The sequence below is a fragment of the Mus caroli genome, unplaced genomic scaffold (assembly GCF_978045245.1).
Source record: "Mus caroli unplaced genomic scaffold, Mus_caroli_1 scaffold_2, whole genome shotgun sequence".
Taxonomy (NCBI): domain Eukaryota; kingdom Metazoa; phylum Chordata; class Mammalia; order Rodentia; family Muridae; genus Mus; species Mus caroli.
In genome coordinates this window covers 108,770,393-108,787,709 of record NW_028227257.1, presented here as the reverse complement: position 1 = coordinate 108,787,709, position 17,317 = coordinate 108,770,393, and the positions used below count along the sequence as shown (strand labels likewise).

Genomic DNA, 17,317 nt, shown 5'->3' with positions numbered 1-17,317 from the left:
CTGTACTGTCTGGTCTGGAAAGCGGTTTCTTTGAAAAAAAAACAACCCATAAAGTGGATTATGAAGCCTATTGTTCTCATGTTCTAGGACAAAACAAAAGCCACGGCTTCAGGCTTCAAGCTGGATAAAAATGACTATATGTTGGATTTAAAGAGCCCAAAAATCTGTCGGTGAGCACATTCTTCTGCTCATGTGTGCCAACTGACCTCATAGCTCTCTTGTCTTCCTGGGTCTCTGTGATGAGAGTGTGTTTGAGCACACTGAATATCTGTCTACCAGCTGGAATCATCAAGGATTCACCTAACCTGACCCTAAGTCTCACCCACATGGTGGCTTGAAACCCTCTGTCACCCCTGTCTCACGGAGTCCTTAGTTTCAGTCACCTATTACCTACCTTCTCTTATGTCAGAGCCCTTAGCATTCTAAAAGACCCAGACAAATTCATTTACTAGCTCTGGGAAAATGTCTGTCCAGCCCTTCTTGCTTCCAGTCTTCAATTCTCTGTGCTATTTAAGTCTACAACCATACACACACCATATAAAGAGAAGTCAAGTCACTAGGAAGCCCAACAACTCCCTGAGCCCGGCTTCATTCTGGTTCAATAGGTCACTGGGGTTCCATCCAATTAAAACCAGGGACATTTCCATCTTCATATTAGTCTATAGCAGGGTGTGTGTGTGTGTGTGTGTGTGTGTGTGTGTGTGTGTGTGTGTGTAAAAGGTATGGAGTTTGCTTCTTAGAATGTGCAAAAATCCTTTTACCATGCTTCAGGTAGACTTCCTGGAAGGTAACTCCTAGAATTACAAAGCCTGAAAGTCTGATTAATGCCCAACGGAAGAAACAGTGCCACCGATTAATATTTAACTGCTGGAAGGGGCAGCTGTGCTTGGGTTTAATAGGTCCGCAGAATAAGTTGGCACGGTCTCTACCTTGTCAGCACTTACTGGGTCACCTCATTCCCTGGACCATGGGTTCTCCTTACCTTCATTCCCTTCCCCCTCTTTCCCACAAAGATTCTGGGAAGAAACGTTCAAGCTATGACTTGCTAACCAAAGGCGTAGCCGAGCTGGAGTTTAATATTTACTTAGCTGGGAAATGATCTAATTAAGGAAACTAGTTCTTAACATTGAAAAGCCCTACCTGGAAGGACAGAAATGAATTCCCCCAAAGGGCTCTGTTCTGGGGGTGGGGGTGGAGGATACATATAGATGTCTCTAGACTGAAGTTAGACAGCTCTTCCTTCCAAAACTCAGCAGAGAGTGTAACTAGGATTGTTGGTTAAATGTTCATGAATGCCTGAATAACTTCTAGGATAATAGCTGACTGTGTGGAACCCCCGACCACAGACAGTGAATAAAGAATAACTGATACCCTAGAGTAGAAGGAGAGTTTTGGTGTAGAGAAGCAATTTAGTTTGTGAACGAGAGAGGGAATCAATCAACCTAGGCCAAATCCTAGTTGTACCCCTATTTCCTGTGGGACCTTTGGGTGTGACTCAAAAAGCTAAGTCTTTATTTCCTCTTGGGTAAATTGTGTTAATAGCATCTTTCTCATGGTGTTCTGGAGAGAATTACACAAAATAATCCATGTAAAATATGTAATGCCTCATAATCACTCAGGAATTATCTGTTGTCCTTACTTGCTTATTCATAGAATCATCCATTTAGAAATATGCCTTGTGCAAAATGGTAGTAATAAGTAATTGTGGTTTTCCCAAGGAGGCAGTTCAGAGGGGGAGCTAATATCCGAGTTTCCCCGCCCCCTGCCCCACCCCCTGCCCCGCCCCTGCCCTGCTCCTGCCCCCATTTATACTAGTAGCGATGTTGTAAACACGTTCTGAGTGAGGTGCAACCCTGTGCTGAGGAGCTCCTCCAATGGGGAGTTCGAGGCGGACTTCCATGGTCACAGTTAAGCTGGGTCTTTATGAGAATGTTGGACTTTTTCATACAGCGAATAAAGAAATGATTATTTCATAAAGAAAGGACAGCCTCAAAGTTTAGCCCAGTGGCACATGCCTTTAATCTCAGCACTCAGGAGACCAAGACAGGTGCATCTCTGAGTTGGGGGACAGTGTGGTCTACAGGGTGAGTTCCAGGAAAGCAAGGGCTACAGAGAAACTTTGTCTCAAAACCAAAATAATAATAATAATAATAATAATAATAAAGTTTCGCTGCTATGAGCTCAAATACTGTCAGGGCAAACAATAGGCTGTGAGTAACTCTCTGAAGAGATTGTACCCATTGTCTAGGTGTTATTGTCTATCTGTGCTGTGAGGAAGAGGCAGTCACAGTGGGAACAGCTTAGCACTAATGTTGCTTCCACTAAACTCTCAGGAATTCTTGAATCCATAACCTAATTTATAACTTAGGTCTGGGGTTTATTCTGGATTTCACGGCCAGGTTTTGCTCTACCTAGTGAGCATTCCGATTTGCTCTGGAATTCTTTTCTACTCAACAAAAAGGACGCTAGCGTTCATACTTCCTTTGACCTGGAGGTACGCTTCTGTCAATGAATGCTTCATGTATGCTCGTGCACGCACACGTAGGCACACACACTCGCAGCACATCCATATGTTGGGTCTGCTTCCCAGGTGCTGATATTAAGATTTGCAGGTTTAGGAGTCAAACCTAGTTGTTATTATTTTGGAGATGTGTTTCTTTTTATTTTATGGGTATGAATGTTTTGCTGCCATGTATGTATGTGTGGTAAGTTTCTGTGTTTGCTGTGTGTGCAGTTTCTGTGAGGGTCAGAAGCAGACATTAGATCCTGTGACACGGGTGTCACGGTTGTGAGCTGCCATGTGAATGATGGGAACTGACCCTGGGTCTTCTGCAAGAGCATCAAGTCCTCTTAACCAGAGAGCCTGTGGTTCCAGGCCCTAGACATGGTTATTAATAGCATGGTTGCTCCTAAACATAGTTATTATTAACATTTACAGCAAATGAACTATGTTCATAGCAAATATAATAAATTACCAAAGTTCAGCCAGGTAGTGGTGGTGGCTCATGCCTTTAATCCCAGCATTCGGGAGGCAGAGGCAGGTAGATCTCTGAGTTCGAGGCCAGACTGATCTAAAGTGAATTCCAGGAGAGTCTATCACACAGAGAAATCCTATCTCAAAACAAAACCAAACCAAAAGCCAAACCCTTTTTAAAAATTACTAAAATTTTTTCCTTCATAATAATTTGCGTCTATGAGATCTGTGTGCTTGGAGTCCTGCATAGTGTGCTGTGCTGTACCTATACACCTGTCTCTTGCTCTGCATTCAGTGAATCCACATTGCTAGTTTAAAACTGATTACGGTAGGAGCATTTACATCATGGAAATTGGCAAACACTACAATGAGGCCTCTTATTCCACTGCTTCATTGTGAACCAGTTCCCATCAGACCACTGTACATACATACATGCAAGCACAGGCCCCAATGTAGACCTCTTGCATATCTGTAAGCATAGATGGCTCTACTTTTACACTATGTCTCAGTACAACATGTCAGGGAAAACTGGGTCATGCATGAAAATATTGTATCATACACATCATTCATAATTACAGCCTGTTTCCAAGATATGTATCTGCCTGCCTTTTGCGGTAAGTCAAATGTCATTGCTAGGCATCAGGGCACTCAGATATTTTCTTGCGCTCTTTTAAGGAACTCTATGTTATGAAAGGCTCATCTTCTATGTAGGTGTGCTATTCTCTCCTTTAATTCAGCTCCACGTCGGAGAACACCGCTGGCATAGAACCAGAAGACTTAACAGTTTCCCAAGTCCTTGAAAGAGTAATTGCTCAGTAGCCAAAGATAATTTACACTGGTTGACTCTTTCGGCCTTTCTCGCTAACAGAAATGTATTTATGAATTCAGCGGCTGTCACTGTAATATTATTCCCTTGCTGAGTACAATTAAGCCAAGTATAAAGCTCAGAATGGAACCAAATCCTGAATAAATACTGTTTTAAGGCTGATGTAATTTCTTGCTTTTTTTGCAAACTGCAATTGAACATGCAAATCTAAGGGACCAGCCGTACAGGAGGCCAGCCAATATGTTAAGGCTTTTAATCTGCTTAATGGGATAAAGGTTGGGCATAATTAAATATCTTTGAGCTTGAATCTTTCACTGCAATAAGTAAATGACTTTGAATTAAATTATTCCGGGGATAAAACAAAAGCACTTATTAAGGTATGAATTTTGAAAGAATAACTAACTCTCTGTCTAGTTAAGGAACTTGGGCCAAATGCCTGAAAATTATCTTCCAACTTAGTAGGAAGCTGGGTTCCTTCGTGCAGGCTTTTCCTGGAGCCCTGGCTTTTCCTTTCGTGTTTGGCTTCCATACTGTCCCATAAACATACTGGATGGGTGTTGGTGATCCAAAGGTCGCTTCAAGGCTGCAAATTCCAAGCAAAGCTTGCCTGAGGGAGTTTGTACTTTCCTGGGATAAAGTGTCTGCCTCTGAAGTGAGGAAAGAGTCCTTTCACTGCTGGAGCAGAATTCCTGGGAAGTGCTCACAAGCATGACATCCGCCTGCCTCAGATGCTATCTGGAAACACTGTTCTGAGATCTGAGTCTTCTTCTCGCTGCTACTTGGCCTGCGACAGCTGTGGTCTAAACAGCTGCCTCTGCAAATGTGTCGTTGCTCCCACGTTCTAGGCTCACCTGTCTGCTGTTGTCCAGAAAAGAACTCCTCTTCCTGTTAAGCATCGCAACAAACCAGTTGGACAGGACTCTGCAGCATTGAGGCAGCCTGGAGTACCTTTGTAGGCTATGTCCAGGGATCAGAAGGTCAGCAGGAGTCAGCGAGGCTGGGTCACTAGATCCCTGCTTAAAGGCACAGGCGTCATGCAAAAGTCACAAGACTTGTGGCTGGTTGCTGTACTGCCATCTCTCATGTCCCTAGAGATCCATTCATCCTAGAATTTTAATCTTGGCTTTTCTTTGCTGGGTAATAGGAAATGTTAGACAGAGTGGCAGCCTAGAGACCTCCCCCCTCCCTCTATCTACATACTCATGTATTTATAGACAGATTCACAGACATGCAAAGCTATACTCTAGGGTGTATGTGTGCATATGTATAAGCCCTAATACCCAACCCCGCTTCTGATTAATTTTGACATATTTTCCTGTCATAACACTATATTGTCCTTTCTAATTGTGACCTACATTGTGGGGTCATTTACACTTTGATATTCTTTTTTTTTTTTGCCATGAGGTGTTTTTATTTTCATAAATCATACAAATAAATTTCTATAATATCCCAGGGCAAACCGGTGAAATTTGACAGTCCGATTAGTGGAGGGGTCCCCTTCAGAGACCCGCGGGCCGGTGGCATTGGCTCCGAGTGCCTGGGTTTCACAGTGCAGCTTGTGGCTCGCGTCCATCTTGCAGGTGGCTCTTCCTCCACATCACGAGGGGGTCTTGGAGATGACGGGGTGGGGTGGGGTGGGGTGGGGAAATCTTCCTAGGCTTTTTAGGAGACTTCACTCCTCTTTTCCTGTTCAATGGTCTCTTTGGTCGGCAGGGTGTTCTTCTCCTGCGTCTCGGTTTTCTTCAGCTTGGCCTTATCAAAGCTGGCGATGTCCCCCATGTCTGGCTTGTCTGCCATTTTCTTACAACTCGTGGATTCTCCTTCCGAGCTCGCGCTGCGGGTGCTCCCACTCTCGTTGCTGCAGCAAGAGACCTTATTTTGATATTCTACGTTTTAAATCCCACCTGTATGTTTTCTATAACAGAACTTCTTTGGATCTAATACCCATAAGGTATTTTATCGGTAGAACGGATTCTGTTTCCAGGTTGACTCATTTAAGCCCTGATAAACCAGAGAGCTCTGGCCTCCTCGGCTACCTGATGATTATCAAAGTCACCTTATCTGAATGGGGTGGGGCGCGGAGATGGGGGGAGAGTAAGTATTCAGCTGCAGTGACTCAGCCAACTCCTCCCATCCCCCCCCCCACTCCCCACCAAAAAAAAAACCTAGATAGGAGACCGTTCGCCATAAGGAAACGAAGGTATAAAACGTTTTCCAAGATCCAGAGGAAGAGAGACAAGCTCATGAATGACAAATGCCATGGAGGGCCAGAGTGACTGTTGTTCAAAAAGCTTATGAAGACGAGTCTCCAGTGGCCCATCCCATGGGTGGCTGTGCCCTTCAGCAGACACAGAGCCTCGGACTATTATCTGCACGGTCCTCCGTGTAGTGTTCCCCATAGCCAGATCCCCCCCACATCCACGGACATCGCACGTCTGGAATACCAGCCCTGGGAATTTCCTCAGCTGTGCTGGAGCGTGGGAAGGCTCAGCCTTGTTTGTGGAGCCATGGAGGCAAAGCTAGGAACTGTGCCGAAACTCCACACTGACTCTTCGGCTCGTGCCTATAATATTCAGGAAGGTCTCTGTGCGAGGAACCTCAAGGAGACAGTCCAAACACTTGAGCCGCTTTAGAAATTAATGGTCAGGAATGAGTTAGTTAAAATCTATGAGAGACTGCCCAAATACACCTTTGACTCCCAAATCCTGCAGCCTTTAAAAAAATTTAGTGAATGAAAATAGATAAAGTTCTCCGATTCCCTGAAGCCCTCCTTCCCCACGAGAGGACCGTGTGCTCTGGACACGCACCGTCAGCATTTCTATTTAGGGGCAAACCTCAGACGGAGAAATGTTTACCATTGAGCCGTCCCAGCAATGTGAAGTGACTTTTCTGTCACTGAGGTCACCCTGCCATCGGGCCTCTCACTTCCTCTTCAGCTGCTTGTATTTCAGCAATCCCTGCGATGCAGAACTGCCTGCCCAGCCATCTCTCACCCTTAATGACAAGGGGGGCTGTGACCAGTCACATCTTCTCACAGTTCAGAGCTGGGTCTTAGAATTTGTCCCAAATCCTCTAATCCCCCTTGGTCTTCTCAGATCCTTGGCTTTTTTTTTTTTTTTTTTCCCTCAGTGGAATGCATCTGGAGCTCAGATACAGGATTCCCGCCCCCCCCCCGCGCCCCCTCTCCCCCTTGTTGGAACTTGTAGGTCACAGTGACATCCAACGGATTCATTAACATAGCAATCGCGAAAGAGACTAGAAGGCCCGGCTTCCGGCGAATGCCACGCTTTTGTTTTAAATCCCCACATTGAATCCTAATAAGACTGGGAGAGAGCAGGGGATACGAGGCTCTGTTTTGCAAAACGGTGGGGCTACAAGCATAGAGATGGAGCTGTGGGAGTGAAAAACCTAACATGAACAAGTTGAGCAGCAGTGGGGATGGGGGTGGGTGGGGGTGGAGATAAGAGGGTGTGTATCTAAAATAACGACTCTAGACACTAGCTTCCTAGGCTCTTGTTTCAACAGGGAAAGTGTCTCACCTCCCTTCTTTCTTTTATGTTTATGGAGGTAAGATCTCACTAAGTATCCATGGCTGGCCTGGATTATATTATATTATATAGACCAGACTGGTCTCACACTCAGAGAGATTCACCTATCTGCTAGCACTCAAAAAAAAAAAAAAAAAAAAAAAAAAGGAGGAGGAGGTCTCCTGGCTGCCCCACCTGGTTCCCTCCCTCTCCTCTCCCTTCACACCCCTCCCAACATGGCCCAGCTCAACTTGGTCATGTCCACTCTGGACTCTCTCAGATATCCCTGTTCCTGCCCCTGGCTGTGCTATCCCTTTTATTTATAATAAACTTCGTCCTGCACCTAGAAGCGGTCATGACCTTTCCTTTCCTTTCTTTCCTTTTCTTTTTTATTTATTTATTTTTCCCATTCACCCCTGGGCTTTATTCTTTGAGAACACAGTGCCTTTTCCCCTTCCCTGTTTTCCAGAACCAGGCTGTGTTACCGTAACTTGGAGATCTTTCCATCACTTTTGGCTTTGGTTTGGAGAAGCAGGTAAGTCAGTCACATGAAAATTCTATGACTCGAGCCTGAGAGGGCTTAGCTTCACATCTGTTATTTTATTTTTCCATGTGCAGAGTAGCTTTCTGCATGCCACCTGTAGGTTTTGATTCCAGCATCCTCAGACAACAACAGAGACTCCTCGGGTAGGGTCAGAGTAATGGGCCTACTTAAACACATGATCAAAAGTTGTATGTACAGTTTAAGAAAATCAAATTTTAGCCAAAGAACAGTGTTAGAAGTCTTCGAGGTACAGGGAAGAGAGTGCTTCTTCTTGGTTCATTTAACTTTTTGTCTAGAAATTCTAGAGAACATGTAAAATTGCTTCTTCTAGAAGTCTCAACTCTGAAATCTCTCCCTCTATGATGCACCCCGCCATCCACTGTCTACTGTTACAAAGGGGTGCCCGTTGGGAGTGCAGAATTTGGAACTTAAAGGCTCAACAAACAAATTTATTCAGGGCATGGGAGGGGAATTGAGGGAGCAGGGGAGGTGGGGGTGAGAGGAGAAGAGAGGAGTAGAGAGCCATGAGCACATGGAGAGAGAGGTGGAGAGGAATGGGTGGGGGGTGGGGGGAGAAGGGACAGAGGAGGAAGATGGTAAGAGAGCAAGAGAAGCGGAGAGTGAGGAGGGGCAAGCAGCCCCTTTTATAGTGAGTCAGGAACTCACTATAACTGAGTAACTGTGGGGCAGTGCCTAGAAGAAATGCTAACAGTGATAGTTATAGAAAAATGCTAATGATGTTTCCTCCTTAACGCCTGCCCCTACTGCTTTTGATCAAAGAGAAAACCAGATCCTAAGAGAAGAGGCGAACAGAAATCACTGTCACCAATGCTCCCTCAGGATCTATGCTGCCTCTTGGGTTGTTGTTGTTTTTCGTTTTTGTTTGTTTGTTTGTTTGTTTGAGACAGGGTTTCTCTGTATAGCCCTGGCTGTCCTGGAACTCTCTCTGTAGACCAGGCTGGCCTCAACTCAGAAATCTGCCTGCCTCTGCCTCCTGAGTGCTGAGATTAAAGGTGGTACCACCACCACCTGGCTAAGACATATGTTTCTTAACTACAATCGGGCTCTTGTTGGGACAGGGGAAACAGGAGTAAGTATGGTTATTTGGTGATGTTTGAGAAGGGGTCAACTTAGGGATACTTCCTGGAAGTACAATAAGTGTGTCAGGAAAGGGAGTTGGTGGGGGGTAGATGCAGAATCTGCTGCTATGCCCCATGTGCATTCCTGCTACTGAGCCTTCTAAAGAGCCACCAGGAAGGGCTGCCACTTATGGCTCCTGCCTCGTTCACTCAGGGACTTGGGCAATTCTGTCATACTAAGTCTGTAGATCCCAGCCCAGCCCAAGGGAAATGCTTACCACTTCATGCACCCTGCCTGCCTTTTGTCAGTCACACAGCCAACCGTTGGCAGAGGAGTGGGTCGTCTGTGAAGGCCAGGCTGTATCCAGGGCAAGAAATAGACTCTTTGTGGTCTTGCCACATAGAAACATCAGGCAGATCAGCTTATTGCCCCAATAAAGACTGATAACCAAAGAAGAAGTAAGTGTGTTCTGTGAAATTTGATGTCTTAAACTGTACATCTTGTCCAGGAGATTTTCCCCTGGACCTTTCCTCCTCACAGATGTTGCTACTTGGTCCAAGCTGGGGTATGTGATGTCAAGGCTGTAGGTTCTCCCAGGCTGCATCAGGTATTGATGGCCAACATAAGAACACATACCATCTCACCAGGGCCCAGAATTGAACTTTTGGCATCCTTGCAGAAGAAGGAATGGGTTAGGAACTGGGACCATTTAAAACTTCTCCATGGCTTATTTTGTTATTCCCCATGTCTCTCTCAAGTTATTGACTGAGTTTTCTCACCTTCCTCTTCTCCCAGAATCTCCCATCAGCAGTGTAACAGTCTGTCTTGCATATCTTTTTTTCTTTTTTTTTTTGGGGGGGGGCAGAATTCTGTAACTCCAGCTCAGGGGTACTCATGCCTTCTCTTTACTCACATCTTTGCTTTATTTGGGAACCCTCAGGACTCCCTGCCAGCCAGTGTACCTACCTACAACAGGCCCTGCTTTGACATGGACAATCCTCTAAATTTCAAACAGTCTTACCGACCCATAGACTCCCTTTGAGGGTGTGTTCCTTAACTAGGCTTAAAGATAATCTCAGTTATCCGATGGCTGCTTACTTGATGGTTCCCTCTAGGACACAGGGCCAAGTATAAAAAGTGATAACTCAATCGACGTTGCTAATCCCACTGGCAAGAGTAAGACCACTACCACAGTCTTGAGCCATATTTGAAGCAATTAATTGAATACTGGCCAAGATGATGGACTCTAGCCAGGTCCATTCCTGGGTTCCCAGAAAATGTCTACAAGTCATATATTTTGCAGAGGCTTATAAAGACAAACCCATAAAGTTAGATTTTTCCCAGCAGGTCCAATCAGAGGCAAGCATATATCCTGAAGCACTTCCTGTCTGTGTACCTCCCACTTACATCCAATCAGGGGCAAGCATACATTCTGCCTACATACCTCACACCTACATCCAGTACGGTTGAGCCAAACAAACTTGTTTAGGGGAGTGAAGCATGTGGCTTGTCTTCTCCCAGAAGCAATAGCTTCTAACATTTCGGGGAAAGATCTGTCCTTGGGCAAGACACTTAAAGGTTAGCAACAGTTTTTTTGTTTGTTTGTTTTTGTTTTTGTTTTTTGTTTTTTTTTTGTTCCATGGATCTCTTAGGCACAGTAATTAAAACTTAAAACATACCTTTTTGGCTCTCACAACGTTTGCCTTGCAAGCCAGAACACCAGAGTTTGATCCCCTTCAGATCCTATGAAAAAAAAAAAAAAAAAAAAAAAGGCCCTATGTGGTGGTGTGAGTTTTCAGTCACAACTTTGAGGAAGCAGAGCCCACCTAACCTACTTGGCAAGTTTTAGGTCAAACGAGAAATCCTGTCTCAAAAAACCAAGGCGGAAAATACCCAGAGGAATGACGTACAAGATTGTCTTCTGGCTGCTAGGTGAATGCACTTACATATGCACATCTGCATCCAGCTGCAAATTGGCACATACACACCCTCCTCAAAAAATAAAATAAAATAAAAAGAATATGAATAGGGAATACAAAATCTTACACTACTCAAAAAACAAAAACAAAAACAAAAAAACCTAAAATTGCCCCTGATATGTGGCATCCTTGGAACCACCTCTTAGCATGGTCCCTATCAAATGTGTTAAAACAGTAAGCAAGGCTTGCAGCTCACTGATTTGAGCAGCGGCCAGCGACTCACTATCTGCCTGCCATTTTGTTACAAAAAAAAAAAAAAGCCTTTGCTCAAGACCATGAATACTAAAATCTGCTGGAGGAAGTGGTGGGAGCTGCATTATTTAAACTCTTTCAAAATCTCCTGAAAGAAGTACTTCAGCCATCCCCACAGAGAATAGACTGGTTCTGACCCTCAGGGCATCCATACGATGACCTCAGAGCTTTTTTCCCTGTGTCTGTTTTCTATGAAGGAGAAAGGCTGGAGCCGAACCAATGAAACAAAGAAGTAAGTTCATCCCCTCTCCCGCCCCAAACCCTTTAATCTTCAATGGAGTCCCGATTCCAGATCATTTCCACCGGAGAAGTTTTAAAAGCATCCACATGTAATGCCACCGTAAAATATGATAAGATCACCTTCCCCCCCAGCCCCTCCCACCGCCTTTAAAGGCAGCACTCATTTCTTAGAGCTTTTCGAGTTTCCATGTCTTCTTCTGTAATTACTACCTATATCATCAGGAATGGACTCTGAATAATTCTCCCAATTCTCTCTGGTGACTCAAAATGCCCTCCACCTTCCAGCGGTCAAACAGAGCGCAAGTTTCCTTGCAAGATGCCAGCAGCCCCTGTGATCAAGTGAGGGTTGTTTGCTCTTTGGGATCCAAATAATTACCTGTCAGCTTTTCAGGCAACGGGCAGAATCCAGAAAGGTAACAGCACAAGGATATGGGCATCTTTGCAGGACGGGTGGCTTTCCTTCCTTCCTTTTTCCATTTATCCTTTCTTTAGAAGGCAGATAAGGCGGCATTATTGATTGAGGAGTGTGCGCATTAGCTACCATGGCAACGCATGTTACTATTGGCACTGTCCAGGCCAATTAAGTTCGTTTCAGATTGCTGGTGTTCTTTCTCTGGTCTGAGAAAGCCACTCAAGTCAGAGACAGATAAGAATCTTCTGAGCACTAAGTCAGGCTTGGAATGTCCCTTCTGCTGACTTTCCGGAAAACCCTTACAGCGCGCGGTGCATCCTGGGCCTCAAACCGAGCCCTGCTCTGGGCAGGGATCACTCGTGCCGCTGTGTGCCTCTGCACCTGCTCTGAATACTCTACAGTTAGATTCTTGGCCACCTTTGTTTGGTTCTTTGAAAAATCTCCTTTTCCAGGCTTGTTTTTTAACCAGGTCTGCGGCCCCAGTTCTCTTAGCCCTTTAGTGCCAAAGCGGCTTGTACGTGTGGTGTGATCTCTTCATTACTCATCCATTCCTGTTCCGTCCCACATGTTCTTTGGTTCAGGGATATTGCCCTTAAGGAATTCACACTTCGTATTAATTTATTTGGAAGGGGACATGCATGGAGGTAGGAGATAGTTTGTGGAAGCTCGTTCTTATTCCACCATATGTCTCCTGGGACTCAAACTCAGGCTTGACAGGAAAGCGCTTTTATGTCTTGAGCCATCTCGTCAGCCCTGGAACTGATATTTTAATAGATAAGGTAGACAAATTTTAAAAGGCTTTATATATAAAGGTTTTATATACGGTTTTATATATGGTTTATATAGAAAGGTTTTTAAAGGATTTGTATATGGGGCTTATAAAATTATAAAATTGACATGTGAAACCTTTATATAAAACATCCTATTCCCATTCCTCGGATGCAGATCTCTGGGTTTCCCCTCCTATGACAAATAGTAAAATTCCCCCAAGGATACGTGCATCTTCCCACCTTTGCTTCTTAGTTGGGGTAGGTGTACCACAGATGGGATCCGGCATTGCGTCCCTCTTCACCGTCTTCTCCTCAAAGCATCTGCTCTATTATGGTTGGTTCTGAGTAAGATTGTTTTTGAGGTGTTCCACAAATTATAAAGATGGTTGAAGGCTTACCCGGGTTTTCTGAGGTAAACAGTAACTACTATGCTTTATTTCTACGGAGCCGTGAAGGTGCTAGGGGGGAGGGCATCTAATCCAGTCTTGCGAGTGTAGCATGGCTCTGGAAAATCATTCCATTAAAAAAGTGATCTCTGAATAAGTACAAAGTGGCATGGGGCAATTGTGTCTTCTAGGCAGAGGGCCAAGTGTGTGGAAAGCCCCTGAAGAGAGCAGAGAAAATCTAGTTCCTTCAGAGACCTGGCAAGGGTGCACAATGGAAGGCTCTAATTGGCTCTGAGGATGGTCTCTCACAACCTACCCGGTCACGTGGTTATATGCCGTGGGAGGGTCGTTTGTGCCAAGTGGCCTATGGCTGGAGAGCTGAGCAGAAGAGCATGCTGCAAAAGTGAGCAGAGGTCACACTGGCCTTCCTGTCCCCTCAGTTTCTCATCCTTTGAGCACTGCTCTGGATTTGGGTGGTGCCTTACAAACCCTAAACTTCAAACCCAGGCCATGAGGCACGGTTGAACTTTATTTAACCCTCGTCACTTTCTCAGGACACAGTTCCCACAAGACCCAGCCTGAAAGACTGGAGGTGGCATCAGGCTGACATCTGCTTTACAGCAACCGGCTGGTTCCCATCAGCTCTGCAGACTCCAAAGCCCCAGTGTTCCTGTACTAAGGACTGAACTTCCACCAGCATTGGAAATAGCTGAGCTTCCCTCCCATTAAGTGTCTTCAGCACCATGATGGTCACAGGGAAGGAAACCTGGGCCCCTTTCAGAACCAAATAACTCAGTCCAGGATCTTTAAGGAATTACCCCTCTCCCAGGGGAGAAGTCATCATGTCCTCTACTGCTTATTATGGTCTTCAAATTGTGGACTGTGACAAAGCAAGTTGGTGTACAGGAAACAACCGCTTCCCCTTTGCTTCAGAGGGCCTAAAAATGTTTGATCTTAGATAAGCCATAAATAATTACATAAACAATTACTCAGCCTTTGCCTTATTTTTCTCTCTCTCTTAATCCTATAATGGTACTTTAGCAATAGCATCAACAACAACACCTTTCCATTTTCACAGTGAATAAAAAAAAATAGGAAGAAAACTTAAGTCCTCTAAGCCTTGCTTTAAAAAAATCCCCTTTGATGTGAGAAGACTGATGCAGATTCATGCCAGCTCCTAACTTGCTAGCTGTGCCTGAGCAGGCAACTGAAGACTCTCCTCTGACCATCTTCCAAGCCAAGCAATGGCCATCTTGGGGAGCTCCCTTGCTAAAGACCATCCAGCTGTACTGGTTGATGGTTTACACGCTAGCCCATAGGCACCAAGAAGGGCATGAAATTTTCTTCTGAATATCCAGATACTCCCTACTGCTTATCAAGGCTGCACAAGTCTGGGCAGGCACTGAGCTGGTAGAGGCCAGGAACCATACCATCTATGTGGTTACAAAGAAGCCCTCATCCCTAGTAGATTCAACCTACTGGGGGAGGAAAGGCCACACACCTGTAAGTAGCCCCTTACCTAAGAAAGCCCAGTAAATTAATCGGTTCTCTAGAATGACTTTTGGCAGAATCGTGTCTCAGTTTATCTTTGGAACTTTGAAAGGGATAGATGTTGCTCTATGTCTCTCCTGAGGAAGGAATTTTAGTAACAAGGACAGAACTTTCCCAACTATGAGAAGTCTTTGGATTAAAACATGATGTCCAACATGAGCAATACCTCCAATTACTTCATTTTGAATATTTAAACTTCCACATCTTCCCAGCCATACAAACCTGCTCTTGTCTTTTCTTATTTTAAATTTTAGGTGGGCATAGTGACTCGTGCCTTTGATCAGCACTCAGGAGGCAGTGGCAGGCAGATCTCTGTCAAGGTCTGCCTGGCCTACACAATGCGTTTCAGGATAGCCAGGGATATAGAGAGACACCTTGTCTCAAAAAAAAAAAAGCCCAAATATTCCTTTTTAAAAAAATAGTTTAGGTTTATTTGTTCTATTTTATGTATATGAGTATTTTTCCTTTGCATGGATATATGAGCCTATATCCCTGGAGGCCAGAAGAGGATGTTGGATCCCTTGGGTCTTGAGGAATTACAGACAGCTGTGAGCTGCCATGCTGATATTTGGAACTGAATCCAGGTCTTCTGCAAGAGCAATAAGTGCTCTTATCCACTGAGCCATCTCTCCAACCCCACACGCTGTACATCTTAAGTTGGCATATTCTATGTGGTTTTTCTGTGGGGAGTAAGGACCAAAATCATGACCTGTCATTGTGAGGAATAATTATTTGTCATGTAAGTAGCGATAGATTTTGACAGTGTTTGGGGAAAGGGGGCGAAGTGGAAACTCCTAGACTCCGTTGTGTCATGTGATGTTTTTCAGGAAGCCGTCTTGTGAAAGAGCAGGTAATGGTTTGCTGGAGCAGATGCTTGAGAGGACACATGTCCCCACAAACAGAGGACACTCTTGCATTAGTTCACCTTGCAATGCTTTGCTGGTCTTTTCTGATCTTTGCTTGTTGTGACTTTATAGAGAAAAAAAGCACCAGGCTTGTGCCAATTTGGCAGAGCCTCACAGTTTCTTCTGGATCAAGACACTGCTATCGACTTATGTTTAAAATTGCCCCCAAAGAACTACTTCTAAACAGGTTCACATCCCCCATTTCCCATTAACCTTTCTTCTCCCCTACCTTTGGTTGGTGGGCTAGAAGGGATATTGAAGCATTTAAGAACTCTTAGTTCTAATAAACTTCATAAAGTAGGTTTTGAAAAAAATAAGACTACAGGAGAGTCTTTTTTTTTCACAGAGAATAATAGAGATTACTATTAAAAGAAAGTCTCTGGATTAGAATAACCCAGTATAGTTGCTTTAATATTTAGTATCATTATTATATACCCTTATAATAGTCAGTTTTGTTTTGTTTTGTTTTGTTTTGTTTTGTTTTTGTTTTGTTTTTGTTTTATGAGTCAGGGTTTCTCTGTGTAGCCTTGGCTGTCCTGGAACTCACTTTGTAGACCAGGCTGGCCTCGAACTCAGAAATCCACCTGCCTCTGCCTCCCAAGTGCTGGGATTAAAGGTGTGCACCACCATGCCCGGCTTATAATATTCATAACCACAGAAATACACATTTGTAATTTGAATGTTATGATACTTTCAAATATGCTGTGGTAGTAAAGCTTATTTTACACATGTGTATAAGTTCAATTCTGGAGAGTCCCCATGAGCCTGTACCTTTTGTTCAGCTAGACTTAGACACCCCATAATAGTAAAGTCTACAGTATATGTCCCATCTCTGGGATGCTTCTGTGTTCATTCATTAATTACTCCTTCATCTGCTTACATTATTGAACACCTATAAGGGCTCAGCTATTGTATGAGGAAGAGAAACTCAGGATGAAAAGGGCAGGTCTTCACTCTCCAGGAGGAATGAAACTTAAAATGGAATGTCTGATGAGCTCTGACACAAGTGTGGCCAAGATGCTGGGGAATATCAACAGACAGAGGAGGTCCATACAGAGCGACAGAAACCTGCTCTCCAGGGTTCTCCTAAATTGTAAGAAGGATCATGAAAAAAGCAATATAGCGAGGATCAGAAGACCTCCATTTGGCTGTGTCCAGCTGCTAGGTCTCTAATGCTGGGAAATTCCCTTCAATTGTTCTCTCCTGTACTGAATAGAAATAATAATAAGACCTGATTATCCATCTAACAAAATGAGCTAATGAGCAGGAAGCGCGAGCACACACACATGCACATGGTAGAAGGAGAAATTGTCCTCTGATTCCAATGGAAGTGCTGTGCCCCCTCCCTGCATAAATAAATGTAAACAGAATTGTTAATTGCTATAATGGCCAATAAAGGAAGCTCTGGCTCTCCCCTAGGAGTCTTTACAACAAGAGCAGTGCTACCTTACAATTCTCAGTGCAGCACATACAAAACAGAGCCCAACTATAAGGAATACATGGAACAGAGTGTGATGGTGCATGCCTTAAACCCAGCACTTGGGAGGCAGAGGCAAGTGGATCTCTGTACGTTTGAGACCAGCCTGGTCTACAAAATGAGTTCTGGGACAACCAAGGGCTACACAGAGAAACCCTGTCTCAAAAAACCAAACTAAAGCTAAATCGAAAAAAGAAAAAAAGAAAAAAAGGAAGGAAGGAAGGAAGGAAGCCAGAGAGAGATAGATGATGTTTGGCACAACTTGAAAACATTTCTTCAGGGGAAAACAGAATCGTACTCACCCTCTAGATGCAATAGATAGATGGAAAAAGATGTCCATTGGCTTCTTAAGGCCTGCGTAGTTTCTTGATTCTTTGTAACTTTGGGTTTTTCA

At 44.3% G+C, this 17,317-nt stretch overlaps 1 pseudogene across 1 annotated transcript; it reads right to left on the bottom strand.

Moving 5' to 3' along the window:
• Positions 1-5,345: 5,345 nt before the first annotated feature.
• LOC110290351 (thymosin beta-10 pseudogene) lies at positions 5,346-11,954 on the bottom strand (annotated as a pseudogene). Its single transcript, XR_002377426.3, has 3 exons — positions 11,799-11,954; positions 10,631-10,694; positions 5,346-5,658 (listed from the first exon to the last, which is right to left on the bottom strand). The product of XR_002377426.3 is annotated as a thymosin beta-10 pseudogene (transcript).
• Positions 11,955-17,317: the final 5,363 nt, after the last annotated feature.